This window comes from Ictalurus furcatus, chromosome 27 (assembly GCF_023375685.1).
Source record: "Ictalurus furcatus strain D&B chromosome 27, Billie_1.0, whole genome shotgun sequence".
NCBI classification, from domain to species: domain Eukaryota; kingdom Metazoa; phylum Chordata; class Actinopteri; order Siluriformes; family Ictaluridae; genus Ictalurus; species Ictalurus furcatus.
The window spans coordinates 15,256,645-15,275,264 of NC_071281.1; positions in this window are offsets into that span (position 1 = coordinate 15,256,645).

Sequence of the window (18,620 nt, forward strand, 5' to 3'; positions counted from 1 at the left end):
CGCCATTAAAACGTGAGGTTTGACATACAAAAGGGCCCCTGTTTTCAACCTCATGCAAAAATGGCAGGCTGAAAGACATTATATAAAAGTCTGTATATAGAGAAACACACATCCCCTTGTGCTGCGGGGGAAAAAAAAAAAGGGAGGTTAGGTGACCATAATTGTCTCTCCTAAAATTGCAACGTTTTACAACAAGCACCGGAGCGCTTGATTTAAGTCATCTGCTTTTGTTGTCCATGTTCCATGACTGCACAGCACAAGCCGTGGCAAATAATCAGACGTCTTTTTTTTTTTCTTTCTTTCTTTCTTTTTCGCCTTTTCCTGTTTTTGGTTTGTTTGCATGTACTTTCTCTTGTACTCTGACCATCTCTTCTGAAGAAAAGAAAAAAAAAAACGTTTTCGCAAAGTTCCGGCTTCTCAGTAAGTCAAAGCAATAAGCTCAGTTCACCAAGAAGAGTCGACTTTTTTGACTCGTAAATGACCCGTCGCTATTTTTCGTCTATATGTCATTTGACATTGATATGACATTGTGCTTAATAAAACGCTTTATCCTGGTCAGGGTTGCGGTGGATCCAGGGAGACTGGGCGTGACATGGGAATACACCCTTGATGGAACGCCAGTGCATCGCAAAGCACCATACACATATATACACACACACACACACACACACACCCATAGGTTCGATTTAGTGTAAACAATCCACCGGCTACCAGCATGTTTTTGGGAGTTCAGAGGAAACCAGAGAACCCAGAGGAAAACCCACGGGAGAACATGGAAAACTCTGCACACACGGTATCCCGAGTACTATGAGACGGGATCGCTACCAATCTCCGAAATCATTTTACATAGATGTAAAAACACACATCTAAAACAAACTTGCATTCCTGCTAAAACTGGCTATGAATCGTTATGATGTTCAAACAGCTTAAAATCGCTCGATGCATTTCGTTATTTTTGCTCTAACAGACTTAAAAGAGTCTTGAGTAAAGAACACTGATGAAACTTTAGGATGGAGGATCTATTTACCTAATGTTCATTTAAAAAAGAAAAGAAAACAGCGATGTATACAGATATGCAGGAAACACTTCCAGTGTTCACCGAGAGGCAGCTCAAAGACGTAACTCGTTCAAAAACATAAGATCTGAACCTATAGCAGAACGCACTGGAGAACCTCAGTACCACACAGTCGGTGTGCTTTGACTTGGCAGGCTGTACAAAGTGCCAACTATTTTTATTGTCATCCAGCCGAACCCCGACTAAACACAACCCACTCAGATCAAAGGCACACGCTACACCAACGCTTAAGTGCCATAATGCGATCCTTCAGACTTTAATGAATATTAAAAGGCAACGCTTTGAAGCCAAAGGTTTTGTGTTCAATTTTATTAGGCCTATTTTGTTCCCCAGCATGTTGAGTATCTGATGCTCTGTGGGTAAAAGAACAAGATGTATGTTTGTTTAATCATAAAGGCAACTGTATATGTATACATTATGATACGAGTGTTGTTCTGCCCTGTTTTTAATAACCAACTTAAGATGTCTGAGGCATTTATTATATACTCCCCCCCCCCCCCCAACATGATCTCTTAATTTCTTCAGAAACTAATGTTAATCCTGACTTTCTGCAATAAACTTTAATAATTAGAACCTTCTAGAACACCTGACTCACTGCTCGTCAAAGTGTGATAATTGGACCATTCTAGAACACTGTACAATCTAATTGTTGGAACATTCTACAATACCAGACCACTGTCCATTTCACTGTCATATTTTCAAGATTCTAGAACAATATGTAATGTACTAATCGGAAGGTTCTAGAACAGCTGATTCGCTGTGTGTTACAGTGTTCTAATTGGGACATCATAGAACATTGTACGGTGTATATATTTGGAACATTCTAGTATTATTATTACAGTATAATAATTGAATAACCCTAGATCACTGTTCAATCTAATAATTGGAACATTCTAAAACAGAGTACAATGTAATAATTGGAATGTTCTAGAACATGAGACTATTGTGGGCTACAATGTAACAATTGTAAGGCTCTAGAACACTGTACAATGCAATAATTGGTACATTCTATCTACTGCAGAATGTAATAACTGGAAGGTTCTAGAACAGCTGTATACTGTATGCTACAGTGAAATCATTTTTAAGGTTCTGGAACACTGTACAATGTAATAATTGGAAGGTTTTTGAACACCTGACTCACTGTGTGCTACAGAGTAAAAACTAGAACATTCTAGAACAGTGAAAAAATCGTAAGATTCTGGAACACGGTACAATGTAATAATTGGAATATTCTAAATACTGTGCAACTAATAACTGGTAGGTTCTAGAACAGCTGACTACTTTGTGATACAGTGTAATAATTATATGTTTCTAGAACACTCTACAATGTAATAATTTTATGTTTCTAGAACACTGTACAATGTAATAATTGGAACATTCTAGAACACTGTACACATTTTATGTTTCTAGAACACTGTACAGTGTAATAGTTGGAACATTCTAGAACACTGTACAGTGTAATAGTTGGAATATTCTAAATACTGCACAACTATTACCTGGTAGGTTCTAGAACAGCTGACTACTTTGTGCTACAGTGTAATAATGATATGTTTCTAGAACACTCTACAATGTAATAATTGGAATATTCTAAATACTGCACAACTATTACCTGGTAGGTTCTAGAACAGCTGACTACTTTGTGCTACAGTGTAATAATGATATGTTTCTAGAACACTCTACAATGTAATAATTGGAATATTCTAAATACTGCACAACTATTACCTGGTAGGTTCTAGAACAGCTGACTACTTTGTGCTACAGTGTAATAATTATATGTTTCTAGAACACTCTACAATGTAATAATTTTATGTTTCTAGAACACTCTACAATGTAATAATTTTATGTTTCTAGAACACTGTACAGTGTAATAATTGGAACATTCTAGAACACTGTACAATGTAATAGTTGGAATATTCTAAATACTGCACAACTATTACCTGGTAGGTTCTAGAACAGCTGACTACTTTGTGTTACAATGCAATAATTATATGTTTCTAGAACACTCTACAATGTAATCATTTTATGTTTCTAAAACACTGTACAATGTAATAGTTGGAACATTCTAGAACACTGTACAATGTAATAGTTGGAACATTCTAGAACATCAGGCTAACTGTCCATTACAGTATAATTTATAACATTATAGAGTTCAGTATATTGTACAATACCGGACTACTCTCCATTGCAATGTAAATAATTGGGACATTCTACAACACCCATGTGTAACAGGCAGAACATTATCATATCCTATTATCAGAACCTCTTCTACAGGCTCTAAAAGGATTCCTGCAGTGTTCTGATGATGTTCTGCTTCCCATTGTTCTTCCAACATTACTCACATGATATTCATAGAAAGAAAACCTACATATAAAACATTTGCCTTAATATTCCTACAGCTAGAAATGTTACAGCGACGTTAGAGTAATGTTTGAAAACGTTACATTAAAACAGGGAACGACTGTTAGCTGGATAGTACTCTATATAATCCTGTGTATAATGCTGTGTATACAGTATGTACGTTTATCCTTACTTGATGTGATTTGTGTCATTTTAGAAGACAGTCACCTGCAGACATCTCATGCACAATTAACATCACTGCTTTCGGTTCACTTTTTTTTTTTTTTTTAACAAAATGCCCATAAATGTTCTATAAATTCTTCTTTTTCAATCAAGCTCCTGACGTGTTTCTTTCTCAGGCTTGGCTGAAACATCACTCTGCTCAGCGACGATAGTGTTAAACTCATTATTTCTGCATAAACCATCACCTGCAAACTAACAATGTTATGACGTTCAATCAGGAGCACTAATAAACACAGAGGCTGTGAGCTGTGGAGTGTAAATGTTTTCCTCCATATCGGACTTTTTATAGTCACACAGTGGTTAATTCAGATACTTCCACTATTGTAAATGTCCATGCACGTTTTAACCACATGGATATCCAAAAAAAAAAAAAAAAGTACAGAAAAAGAAAACACCTGTATTTGTTTGTTAAGTGATGGCCATCCTTTTAACTAGCTCAAAAAGTTTTATTTTTTCTGCTTTAAATGATTTTTAAACCTAGATGGACAGTGTGAAAAACAATTTGAAAAACATGCAAATGTATCTGTTCTTATTATCAGATTATTCATCCATCCATCCATTTTCTATACCGCTTTATCCTTTTCAGGGTCACGGGGAACCTGGAGCCTATCCCAGGAAGCAAGGCGGGGTACACCCTGGACAGGGTGCCAATCCATCGCAGGGCACAATCACATACACACTCACACACCCATTCATACACTACGGGCACTTTGGACATTCCAATCAGCTTACCATGCATGTCTTTGGACTGGGGGAGGAAACCGGAGTACCCGGAGGAAACCCCTGCAGCACGGGGAGAACATGCAAACTCCGCACATACGGTGCAGTGGCGGGAATCGAACCCCCGACCCTGGAGGTGTGAGGCGAACGTGCGAGCCACTAAGCCACCGTGCACCTGTTAACAGGTTATATTATTAATTCCTGTTTTATTTAATTTATTTTAAATATGAAATTCTTGTGATTTATGCTTTTATTTTTTTTATTTATTTAACTGTTTTATTTTTTTAAAAAATTCCATTTCAGGTATGAAATTCTCTTGGTATATCCTTTTTATTATTATTATTATTCCAAAGTATGAAACTCTAGATTCATGTTTTTTTGTTTTATTTCAAGTACGACATTTTCTTGATTTGTGTTTTTTTTATATATATATATATATATATTTCAAGTATGAAATTATCTAGATTCAGGTTTGTTTGTTTTTTAAATTATATCAACTATGAACTTTTCTTGATTTATGTTTTTGTTTTTGTCATTTAAGAAAAATCAGGAAAGCTGTCCTGGAATCTCCTATAATCCGATTTCCTTATAAACCTGCAGGAGCGAACCTGCAGTTTTAAAGGCAAAGTGGTCACACCTAATATCGATTTGATTTCGTTTTTATTGTTTTATTGCTTCACTGCTCTTTTTGGTCAGTTTTTGCTATCTACAACCTTTTCGTTGTGAGAGTTTTCTGCCTAAAACTCCGTGTATAGTATGTTCTACATTTTCCCTGGCGTAAATTGCATGTAACCTCACTTCCTCAGTTCCCCTTCATAAACGAAGCTCCTAAAATCCTGCTGTCTCCTGGCTGAAAGGTCAGTGTAATGAAATCTCTGACACCGCATGTTTTCGCTAGAACTGCGGCCTCCCCTTCGCTCGTACGCTGATGGAGTGGCGTTGTCTTTCATTAGTTTGGGTTTGAGGTTTTCAGCAACCACTCGTGCTGGCTTCGAGCGGTATTGAAAGCAGTTTTCCGGCACCGCTAGGCATGTGTTTAATTGTGTGTTTGGTTTGGCCTGGGCTCGAGAGCGGCTTCTGGTTATCCATCGCTTATTAATGGCTTTGATGCCGAAACCCAAACGCTTCTTGTTTCCATTTAAAGTCTGTTGGTGTGTTAGGGAGATTCAAGGGAGATGTTTTTTGTTTTTGTGTGTGTGTGTGTGTGTGTGTGTGTGTGTCTGCATGTGTTCAACATGATGCCTTTTAGTAGTAAACAATGATGAGTTTACTTAGTGGGACCTTTTTTGTCTGTGTGTGTGTGTGTGTGTGTGTGTGTGTGTGTGTGTGTGCATGTGTGTGGTGCCTTGTCATGCACTGGCGTTCCATCAAGGCTGTATTCCCATGTCACGCCCAGCGTTCCCGGATCCACCGCAACCCTGACCAGGATAAAGCATGATGCTGGTTTTTTTGGTCAATAATTGTCATCATTACAGGTTTTGTATATATGATATGATATGAATAATTCTGTCATATATATTAATGCTTCTCAAACCTTCCTGGCTCTTTACATGATCCATTCCTATACAAACCCCTCCCAAAAAAAAACTTTTTCACGTTTTTTTTTGTTTTTTTTTAAACAGACAGCTTGATATCCATCTCTTAATATTTATCCCAAAACATTGAACGTGTCAGTCTTCTTTTTATTTTTCTTCATTTGTGATTATGTTCTACATGACAGCAACAAAATGTATTCAAATATTAAGCTGTTTCTGGTGCTCAGTAATGCTTATTTAGTGAGTAATTATATTAATAGTAATTATTATGTTCAGTTATTTCTGGAGGGGTTTTTTTTGTTTGTTTGTTTGTTTTTGTTTTGTTTTGTTTTTGTTAAGGGAATTTTCCTTTTCTGTTAACAAATGAAAACCCCTATTTGAGAAATACTGCGCTTTAATAACAACACACCCACCCCAAAAAAAAAATCCTGTGCATTTGCTTCCATTTTTGATAACTTTTCCAGCTCTTTCTTTTCTTCCCACACCTCAAAAGAACACAAAAACTCAGTGGCGGTTTCTTTGACGGATCACAATAATCTCCATGTCAGAATGTCCGCTCGATCACAATCGACATGTACGTGCATGCTTGAAATGAAGGATTTCGACAGGCCTACCACACATCGAGCTAGCGCTAGCGCTCTTCCCAAAATTCCAAAAACGTGTCAACGTCTAAAACCTTCTGACGCCATCGAGTGCTTTTAGCAAATGACGCTGTTTTGTCCTGAAGGCGAAGATTAATTAAGGAATGTGTTAAGGAGTGTGGATGTGCGACTGCACCAGAGCACCGGAGAAAAGCATCTCAAAAGTGGTGGTGTGTTTTTAAAAGAGAAAAGAAAGAAGGAAAGAAAAAGCCACGGCCTTTTAACACTCTGAGATCACACGTCAGGGCAGCCAGAGTCTTCTTTCCAGCGTGGTGTCAGAGACAGCTATTTGGATGGCGGCCCAGAGTTTGTGCTTATTTGTCTTTTATAAAAAGGACAACTGTAGAAGCCGCGCCAAGGCGCCCTTAGGCTCCTGCGATCTGCTGAGGCGGGAGAGTGTCGGTTTTTGGGGGCAGAAGCTCTCAGCTGCTCCCCAGATGTGCTAGCGGTGGGCGTCCGCTGCCTGAACCAGACTCAGATTAGCGACTGTTCTTTTATTTTGTCAGCGCCGATACAGAACACACAATACATTAGTGTGTGTTAAAAGCAAAGGGGGAAAAAAAGAAGAAAAAAAAAAAACGTCGCCACGGGCTCAATAATTTGCAGGTGGCATTCGAATGTCGAATGCGTGACCATGCTGGTGACCGCACAGAACGTTCTTCTTATCATTAAAGAGGAGGGAAAAAACATCTTAACATTACTTTTAACTTTTATGGTGGCCATGGGTTTAATTTGGTGTGTATGTGGGGAACTTTGTGAAATGGGAATTTTTGGATATTTTCCTATTGTTCCAGTAAAAAAGGGTGGCAACTGAAATGCAAACAGGCGTTTTTCTTTTCTTTTTCTTTTTTTTTTTTTCCTTTCTTTTTTTTTTTTTGTGGTCTTGATCTTACAAGCCAAGACTGATGTCTGCAGCTGGAGTAATTGAGAGCTTGTTGAACATTGCTCGTTACGCAAATATCTAAACTACAGCGATTACATCAGTGCGTCTGTCATGTTAAAGAGGTCAACATTTGATAGCACGTACAGTAAAAAAAAAAAAAAAAAAAATAATCGTTTTTAAATGAATGCCAGAATTTCCACTTAAGTACGTAAAATATGTTAGTAAATAGATCAATAACGACAGATTTATTTTTACATTAATAGAAATGCCTACAGGTTCGATTTATTGTAGTAACATGGGCATTGTGTTAATATGTAAGAGCTACACGTAGTCCGCGGATATTGACGCAAGTTTGCAGATATTCATATAATAAAATGCTTGTCACGCACACTGACCATAAACCAAGGCATTTAAATTGATCGTATATTTTATTTCAAATAGCTGTAATAACATAATAATAATAATATATGAAACTCGATGAGATCCTAAGACTGCTCTATGTTTATAAATTCACATAATAATAATAATAATAATAATAATAATAATAATAATAATATATTGTCCCTCCGGGTTTGGGGGCTCGAATCCTGCCTCCTCACTGTGTGCGCGGAGTTTTCTACGGGCTTCCTAGGGTTCTCCGGTTTCCTCCCGCACTCCAAAGACATGTGTTGTAGGCTGACTGGCATTTCCAAATTGTCTGTAGTGTGTGTGCGATTGTGCCCTGCGCTGGGTTGGCACCCTGTCCAGGGTGTCCTCCGACTTGTGCCCAGAGTTCCCTGGGATAGCCTCCGAGCTCCCCTGCGATCCTGTGTAGGATAAGCGGTATGGAAAATGGATAGACAATATCAATATGTATAAATCAAGATAATAAACACCTTTTTCCATTCATTCATCTTCAGTAACTGCTTTATCCTGGTCTGTGTGATGGTGGATCCGGACGCAAACTTGGGAACACTAGGTGAGCGGTAGAAATACACTCAGGATTGGACGCCAGTCTATCACGGTGCACTCATTCACACCAAGAGGAAACTCATAGGCACGAATCAACCTACAGTACCAGAATGTTGGGGTTTTTTATTTTTAGAGAGAGCGAGAACCCAGAGGAAACCTCCACACAGATACTGTAGTAACCTGAGCTCCGGATCGAACCAGGGACTGCTACTCACTGCACCATCACGCCTTCCATGACAATATGATATCAATTAAATGACAAATAGAATGAAGAACTCCTACAGTATATAAAGCGTGCTATAAAACACAGACTTGACCTTGCATTATAAAACTTCTCCTTCATTTCAGCTTGCTGGGATCATGTGATCTCTCCGGGTCTAACGAACTTAAGGATTAACATTTGAACTGAACTTAGAGAAAAGAGCGGTTCATTTCAGATGAATAAGGAGGTGCAGCCTCTTACTTACTTTATGCACTTCACACTCTTAAACTAGCCCTCATGTCAAAAACAATTCGAAATGATTAACACCTCTTGAGCAGCTGATTCTGATTATGTTTGGCTCAAGATTGCTAGCTATTGTAGCTGAAACCCAAATTGTATTTATTTATTTATTTATTTATAGCGATTAGCATGTGAACCCTTCGAAATATACAGTATCATATCGAGATTTTGCTCCATATTAGCTAAGATAGCTGGCCGGTCGAGTAAAATTTCAAACGAAATATACACTCTCGGTGTATAAATTACCGAGAGAGCGTTAAGTGTGAGCTCAGTTTCATGACTTTAGACCAATCACATCAAAAATCAGAAGGAAGTGTAAACGTCAGAGCCCGCATAGCTAGCCAGCCACAGGCTGAGCGTGAGGCCACTATTCCGACCCTGATGGCTTCCTGTGACGCAATTCCTGTTTTAAAAAGCGTTTGCCAGGAGAGTTTAATCTGAGCCTGCATTTCAGTTTAAACTCATTCTACCGTCGTTCATTTCTGCGCTTCCATTTTCAACCTGTTCTACATCTTCTAAACGTTATTACGATTACGTAAAGATCACTAGCACCTTAAATGGTTCCGAAGAGAAGTGAAGACCGAACTGGCAACGACTGAACCGATCTGAACAGTGAATCTTTCAAAACATTTCATAATACAGTCGTTTCAGGCCTTCAAGCCAACACAAAACAAGAAATATTGAAAGCAACCCGTCCATAACGCTCACAATTATCGCTCTGAAAATGAATATACCAATCTAATTTATAAACCACGCCCCCACTATAGCGTGCAATTGGTTCAAGTGAAAGTTACCACAAATATATTCAAGTTTTGTGAGCATTCGCACAATAATATTACATTTAACCCAGAAAAGTAAGTAAAATATACACTTTGGGTTTTGGCCACATATTGATATGGATTAATTCAGTACAGAACTTTTTTTTAGCAATGAAGTGATTCTAATCATTTTCTTTTTTATGCAAAAATCGCAAATGTTTATTTGAACCACCGAACCGTTTCTTTCAGTGTCATTCAAGCCCGAGAAACTGAAATCCCATTTGTGTTGCTTTGTGAGAAATCTGCGCTAGTTCGCGTTCAGTTCATTAAGTGAATGTTTAGCTAATGTCAGCCATTTAAAGTTGCTAGCGCTTGATGTTAGCGGTTCAAAGATGTTCCTCGTCCATCGTGAGTGGTTTCTTGAGCCTTCGACGCGTTGCAACTGATTTATGATTTTATAGGAATGATTTCGAACACTTATAATGACATGTCCAGGGAGACGTTCTTAAAATATTTATATTGGAGAGTTAATTATTTGCTGGTTAGCAAATCAAAGCGTTGCTGTGTGCTTGTGAAACCGTAATAACTGGGTAGAAATCAGGCCATGTGTGTAAACAGTCGAAATCATTTGGTTTTGGGAAACAATAAGCTGTCTCTCATCTCATCCCGAACTGCAAATAGCAAACCGTTGACACGTCTTGGCCGTGTCAGGTTTGCGGTACGTGGTGGGATGATAAACCTGATGCGACCTTTTCTTTCTTCGCCTACATCCTGGGCTCGTGGTCTCATAATTTAGTTGTGATTAAAAATTCAAGAGAAGCACTTTTGTGTAAACAGTGTGTCGCAAAAACACAGCCACGACGGAGCCTCAGCCGGTGATTAGTCAGCCATGTTGGGAGACGGGAGATGACATAAGGATGGCAGACTGTGTTTTTCTTTTTATGAATCACAGATACCTCCCTAGAGGGCGAGATAAAGATAGGAGCTATCAAGGAGGGAAACGCATGATTTAAGGCATTATATCAGTAAATTACCCTACGCTCCAACGAGGGTTTAATTGCTAACGTAAAATCACAGAGCAAAAACGGCAGTGCATATGTGTTTTGAATAGAGACAGACGTTCAGATGTATTTTGGGGTTTGATGTGCTCATTTGTCACCCCACTCTCTCTCTCTCTCTTTCTCTTTCTCACTCTCACTCTCTCTCTCTTTCTTTTCTCCCTGGTTCTTCCTCTGCCCCACCTCTTTATATCTAATAGCCAATTTGCTGCATGAGCTGCATGAGCAGACACACGATCTCACCTCTTTTAAACTCACACACTTCTAGACATTACTGAGGTCTGATTAGGGCTAGAAAGGCTGACAAATTTACCAATTACACAGATGAAGAGGTGTACGGTTCCTTTTAGACGGGGCCGCGTTAACTTTTATCTGGCGTGAGGTCACGAGTCTCCATTTTTAAACCAATTTCATTGATGAATCATTTTCCAATTATTATACTTGGCTGTAAAGAAGGATGAAAAGTGAAGTTGTTGGTGGCATAAATACAAAAAATTGATGAACGTTGCTGGCTCGGAGTACATCAGAACGTCGGCTATATTAGAAAAGTCAGGCTTCGACCTCTCACACTGTTTAATCGCTCTCACACTGTTTAATCGGTGCTAGAGATGTAGGTCCATCATGATAAACTCAACCAATTTTTTACGAAACTGGCTTTGTTACAGTCGTCCGAAAGTCGTCTACATCACCGGTAATGTCAGTGTAAATACACAAACACTGTCCAGAGCAAGGAAGTTGGACGAGGTGTTGTGTGTTAAGTTACAGAACATTTCACTGCTATGAATATATTTATTAATGCCTTAAACTCACAGGAGTCCAAATTTACATTTCTCACCACTGTAACCACTTACCTGTCCTATTATTTTCACCATAATTACTGAAAACCTCCTCGTAGTTACTGAATCGTGAGCCAGGGGTTTAAGCATTCAAAAAGAACTATAATGGATTCCTAATGATATCCCAGGACACTTTACTGATTCATTTACATAACAGGAATATCAGCTACTGTATAACAATAAAACCGTCCATGAGGATGACAGAAAATCATATCGTTTCTTAACTTTTATCCTGCAGCGAGGTGACAAAGTTCAAGCGTCCATATTTAACATGATTTAATTTAAGAATCAATTTGGGCTTTTGTGGTGTGCAGAAATTATACTTTGGGAAAGCTGTAAAAAAAAAAAAAAAAGAGGATGAGAAGTGATCTGTCATCTTGTGCTTTTGGTTAAGGAGCATCTTCAAAAACAATTCCAGTCCCAAACGGGAACATTGCTCTTGTGGTGGGGTAAATGAATCACGAGTCACGAGTCATGAGTCACGAATCACAAATCACTGTTCATCATCCTGACTGCTGGATTTAGGGGCAATTTTTTATTAATGATGAAGTAAGACAGATATGTAAGCATCCTGGTGTCTGTGTGTGTGTGTGTGTGTGTGTGTGTGTGTGTGTGTGTTTGTGTGAGAAAGAGAGAGAGAGGTTAACAATATCAAAGATATGAATAGATAGATGACTCATTGGGCTAATTCCTATTTCATGTCGTGTTGGAGAATTCAGAAGACCAGGAAATCTTATAGGTCTATATTCGGGTTGCAGCCATATTCCGAATACGATGTTTATATGCGTACATTCGTCAGGATATTCCTGTACATATGCCTGAGTCGCCGTTCCTATATACCTAGCCTACAGCTAAGCATCTATTAGCATCCACAATTCCTTGTGGACCGAGCATGCGCATATATCTCCTTTCAGTGGATTTTCTGAATAAGGTGTTTACATGCAACAAATTCCAGGGCTGGGAATCAGAATTTGTTGAATCAGAATATCGTCTAAATATGGATCGGGCAATATTGCTAAATTCCGATTAATATCGGCATTGTTATTTTGTTTACTAGATGAAAATGGGGGGTTGTTTATTTATTTATTTATTTATTTATTTAATATTACCTAGCATAAGCATATAGGTGTGATCATGTAACAGGTCACAAATGTGAATTTTATGCTGAAACTCATATGTTAAGACATTTCCTTAAAAGCGCGGCATGTCCATTTAGCCCTTAGCCTAGCATTCAAATGTTTGGTCACATTCTTAGCCCGTGTTTTTAATTCTAGAAGTGTGTGAATAATCGTTGTAACTAATAATTGATCACATTTGATCGTTGTAGTTGTATGTGTGGTTTTGTGATCGAGTAGTGTTTACTTCGTTTGTCTGGAGTGTTTATCCTGTAACGTACACTAGCTCAGGTTAGCTTGAGGCCTCTCAGAATCTTTCCATGTCTGTAACAAAACATTTCTTTAACAATTGCTTGAACCTACAGCGATTAGTCGATTACTTGAGACTTGAGCTACGGAGTCTCACACCTTCCAATATGTCTGACACGTATTTTCTTTCAGCAGGAGCTAGCTAATGAACGTGGCTAATTCCGCACCTAGTGTTTTTCTAGATCTATGAATATCATAGCGACGATAGCAACAGACAATAACGTAGGCAGGTAAACCGTCTGCGTCTGCGGCAGTAGTAATAACAGGAAGAAAAAGAGAGACGGATGCAAGGAGGGATGTGTGAGACAAGAAAGAGTCTGAGAGGACTGAGAAAACGAGACAGAGGCAGAAAAACAAGTAAGCAATAGCAGCTGAAGTGTACACACTGAAGACTCAGTTAAAGCACATGCTTTCTGTCTGATCTGTCATTTCCCTTTCTGTCAGCCTGGACACTGGACCGCTTTTCTGACTTGCCCATGGCCATACATTCAGCTTCACACATATTTGTGTGTGTGTGTGTGTGTGTGTGTGTGTGTGTGTGTGTGTGTGAATTTGCGATACTCCTCGGCAGAACAAACAGGCCTGAGGCAAGGAAGGACAGTTTACTACTTTTCTGAAAAGGTGTATTTTATTTTATTTGTACGCTTTCTCTCTGTCTGTCTCTCTGTGCCTGTGTGTGTGTGTGTGTGTGTGTGTGTGTGTGTGTGTGTTCTTTTTCAGTAAGTGTTTTATCCTGGTCAGGGTGGCAGTGGATTCGGAGCTTATCCAGGGAACACAGCCCGGATGGAACGCCAGTCGACCGGAGTAAAATAGTAGAGCAGACATACTATTAAACAAAGACAAAATATGTTCATAAGTAAATAAATACGTTGTCGTAGAAACAATTAAAAAAATAAACTCATAGAAAATTCTAGTAAGATATGAAAATGGGAAAGTAAAATGTAACGACTAATGAAAATTTCATTTCAATCAAAATGTTAACAGACAGAGCATTTACAAAATCTGCAGCTTTTATTATAAAAACAACAATAACAACAAACAACAACAAACAACAACAGCAACAAAACTAAGAACCATAATGTTTCCTTTTGGCTAAGATTAGGGTTAGCATTAATAATTACATTAATAGAAGGTCCTCACAAGGATAGTATGAAATTATATATGTGTGTGTGTGTGTGTGTGCAGTATACAGTGTATATGAGCCTATATCCTGATTTGCTGGTGCATGCTGCCTCCCACTGGCAGGAAGTTCCTATTCAACTGCACATTTCTGTCCCATTAAATAAATATGATATTTCGTTTAAAGCATCCTGGGACGTTTTGGTGTCTAATGCATCATAAACAATGCAAATATCTAACCCTCGGACAATTCTACAGCTTTATTTTGCACGTACACGTGCGTGGAAAGTAGAACTTGTCGCTACGCGAAGCATTTGACCTTTTCCTCACAGTAAAACGAGTTCACGTTGTTTCAATTGCCCGCGCTGATGCAAACAAGGGACGTCCAATTTATTATCCTCTCCTCCAACACGGGTGCTTAACAGGCCGTTACGGAAAGCTGTCCCGTCTCCTTCTCCGTCCATGCCTCAGTGAAATCCGGCCCATTAGCTGCAGAAGCTCTGCTCCAGCCTGATGCGGTCTCTGTTGGAGGATTTCCTATAAGAAGGGAGCTCACAGAGGGATCCTTGTGTCCCGCTTAATCGGTGTGAACTCGTTTTCTTTTCCTCCATGACACACTGACAGCTGACCTCGGTGTAGCATCTCAGTGGCAGATATCGAGTTTGCGTAATTGTCCGCAATAAAATGAAAAACAAAGGCGGCTTTGTTTCAAAGGCAGGACTAAATATATCAGGGTGAGCACGCCAGAAATTGGGGTTTTCTTGAAGGGTCAAAGAGGAAAAGAGCTACAGGAGAGGGTGTGTGTGTGTGTGTGTGTGTGTGTGGGCATATATTTATACACTATCTGCATAGTGTATGTGTATCAGGATGTAACAATTTGTTTCTATGTGTTGTACGTTTGTTTATTACTATGTTTCTGTGTGTGTGTGTTTTGTGTGTGTGTGTGTGTGTGTGTTGTGTGTTTTGTGTTTGCGTGTGTGTGTGTTTTGTGTTTGCGTGTGAGTGTGTGTTGTGTGTGTGTGTGTGTTTTCTGTGTGTGTTTTGTGTTTTGTGTGTGTGTGTGTGTGTGTTTTGTTGTTCTGTGTGTGCATGTGTGTGTTGTGTGTGTGTGTTTATTGTGTGTTGTGTGTGTGTGTGTGTGTTTTGTGTGTGTGTGTGTGTGTGTGTTTTGTGTGTGTGTGTGTGTTTTTGTGTGTGTGTGTATATGTGTGTGTGTGTGTGTGTGTGTGTGAGGACAGAGGCATTTTGTCAGCAGCAGTGTTCTCAGGGTGTTGTTTGGAGTTGTGGTTCGCTGCTGGATGATGTGAGTGCATTCCTGTAGCAGTCCACGCTGGGAGGCTTCTGGCCCACAATGCCTTTCATGTCTCCTAACCACAGGCCCAGCGCAGGCGCCTCCTCGCTCCGCCCCATCGGGCAACGTTAACGCGCTCTCTCTCTCTCTCACACACACACACACCTCTCTCTCTCTCTCAATCCCTACCTCTGGTCACTGTAATTGTTATCCCGTGTTGTTGAATCCTTCCAAAAGTGACACACCACATGTTTTCTCATTTTCTCATTACTGGTGTTATGGTCTAATTCCCAGATCCCTTACCTCCTGCTCATTCTCTCACTCTCATTTTATTATCATTCTCTCTCTTTGTCTTATCCATGACCAAGGAAAGAGCTAGAAATGAAGCGTCTCTGTTGCCTGGTTTGAGATCCGTTCTCACCTGCCTTCCACTAACTATTATAATACCACTGCACTGTTAAATTCTCGATTCTGATTGGTCAGAACCTGTTGAGGTAACAGCTGCTTCTATACCAGTAGCTCTGACAGTAGATCCAGCTGGAAGGTAAATCAAAGGTTTATATTAATGTATTTGCTCTAATACATTATCATTTCTATAGTATCAGCTCATTCATAGGGACTTCTATACTGGACGTCTATACCGGACGTCTATACCGGATTTCTATACTGGACTTCTATACCAGACTTCTATACTGGACTTCTATACTGGACTTCTATACTGGACTCTCCACATAAACATATTAATAAAACGTCCAATTCTTGATATTGTAAAGTTTCCTGCAAGTAGGTGTTTATTTAATATTTTTGGAAGGAGTCTCCAGCGTCAGTGCTTTGTAGGACAGACGAGAAAGTCTAGTCTAGTCTAGTCTAAAGCTAGAGAGCGAACAACTGTTTATAAACTGATGGAAAAAAAAACCCAATAGGAACCATCACAGACATTCTAATAGTTTCCACTACAAATACCATTACAAACCATCAGCTAACTATTAAAACCACTACCATTATAGGTCCTTAATGGTATCCACTAGACATAACATTCCACCAATAGACGGCAACAAATTACCAGTAAAGACCCACAGGGACCATTACAGTTTCCATTAAAACCATTACAAATTCTATGAGGGTTTCTATTGTTTTTTGGTTTGTTTGTTTTTTGTTTGTTTGTTTGTTTGTTTGTTTTTTCATCAGGGCTGACTTTTCCCAACAATACATGTATCTGTAAACTGATTTTTTTTAAAAAAAGTGATCATGATCTTTAATAGATCATTGGCAAATTGCTTTTGTATAAAAAGGAAAAAAAAAAAAACACTTCAGGACAAGCTGTTTTTTTGAGGGAGAAATAACAATAAAACTTATGGTGGTAACCATAGCAACCACATGGTGTTAAATCTTGCAACATGTTTATGTATGATTGGGTTTATGTGTAATATTTTAAAATATAAATCTATATGTGCAAATATGAAGTACACTTCACCAGTGATGAAAATGGATACAGTATATGGTTGGTGGATATATAGATGAATATAGTTATTATTTACAATTATTAACAATTATCACCAAAAATAAAAAGCAAGCAGCTAATCAGACTCCATATATGGTCATATATCAGATTTTCCTACGGATCGTGTCATTCCTGTGTACACTTCGGCCATTCTGACATGGAACACGTATATAGTACACGTGCCTTACAAATAATGCTAAGCACCAATTGGAGCTCGTTACAGCTAATAACAATATGACTAGCATGCTAAACGTTCTTTCGCCAAATACAATAACTGATTAATTATGTTTCATTATGGTTACATATAACTCAGTGTATCACTCACTTTCTGTTCCGATAAACGTTTAGTGGTACTGTTTACAGCACTGTTGGCTAACTTTGCTTGCTAGCTTTAGTGCATGATTTTAAGTTTCCTACGGCTTAACACGATGGCATATGACACACACTTCTCCGGCACAAAACTACCACTCCGTCTGCCAACCCAAACCGCCCTCGCCCATTTCACTTTCTACAGCGCTGTATGCGATTTCATATTCTCTCTTCATTCCGTGTATAAATACGGTCGGCGTTTCAAATCTTCAGTCATTAAACCCAAGGCTCAGGAACTCGAAAAATACGCTGAGTTTATTTTATTATGGGATGTTCAGACAGCCGCAAAGCATTTTTTAGTAACCGTGGCAGCAGCCATGTGTATTTTAGTGCCTCAGCCATATGTTGGATGCTGCTGAGTGTGTGTGTGTGTGTGTGTGTGTACAGTATGTGTGTGTGTGGTTGTATGAAATAGAGGTATCTATCAAATAACATGCAGTACTTGAAAGTGCGTATATGCAGCAAAAACTTTAGCATATTATTTTTCTTTCTGACCCTCAGAGGAACCATGCTAAATTTAACTTCAATCATAGTCTGCATTAGCAAGCACTATCCTTAGTGTTTACACCAAAGTTCCTGAACCTTTTGAGGAACTATAGCGTTCTACCCAGAGGAAACAAATAAACAAACACGTTCGAAAGGAAAAGGGTTCCTAAAAAGAGTTTCAACCTAACAAGCACCCCAGTAGTTCCTGGTTTGCAGAAACGTATACACTCCAGAGCAGTAACTTAAAAGGTTTCTGAAACTTTGGGAAGGAAAGAAATAAAATCTGTGCTGGTTCTTCCTGGTGGACATGCACATAAAATGACTGGGTTTCTTAAAAAAAAAGAAGTTCCTCGGTTTCTGAAAAGGGTCCTAGTGCAGAAATGTACATGGTTTCCTAAAACGTTTTTGAAAAAGCTCCCAGGTTCCAGAAACGGTTCCTGTTGTGAAAATGTGCCTAAAGTTCTTTCATTTCAGAAAGGATTCCTATAGTGAAAACGCAAGCAAAGTTCCAGAGTTTTGGGGTTTCTGAAAAAGCTGCCGGGTTCCTGAAAAGGTTCCTGTTGTGAAAATCTTTTCAAAAACCCAGGACCTTCAGATATTTTTTCACCACAGGAACCTTTTTCAAGAACTTTGGACATACAGTTTTCAAGTTTATGCAAGGGTTCCAAATTTTATTTATTTATTTTTTTACATTTTTAAAAAGTTATTTGAAGATTCAGAAATTTTAACTGAAAGATTATTTGTACAGTTAACATAATATTTTTTTTCTCTGGGCTTGATCAGGTCATGGCTACCTCTCTCTCTCTCTCTCACTCTTTCTCACTCTCTCTCTCTCTCTCTCTCTCTCTCACTCTCTCTCTCTCAGGTCACCTGATATCTTCAGGTAGCTCT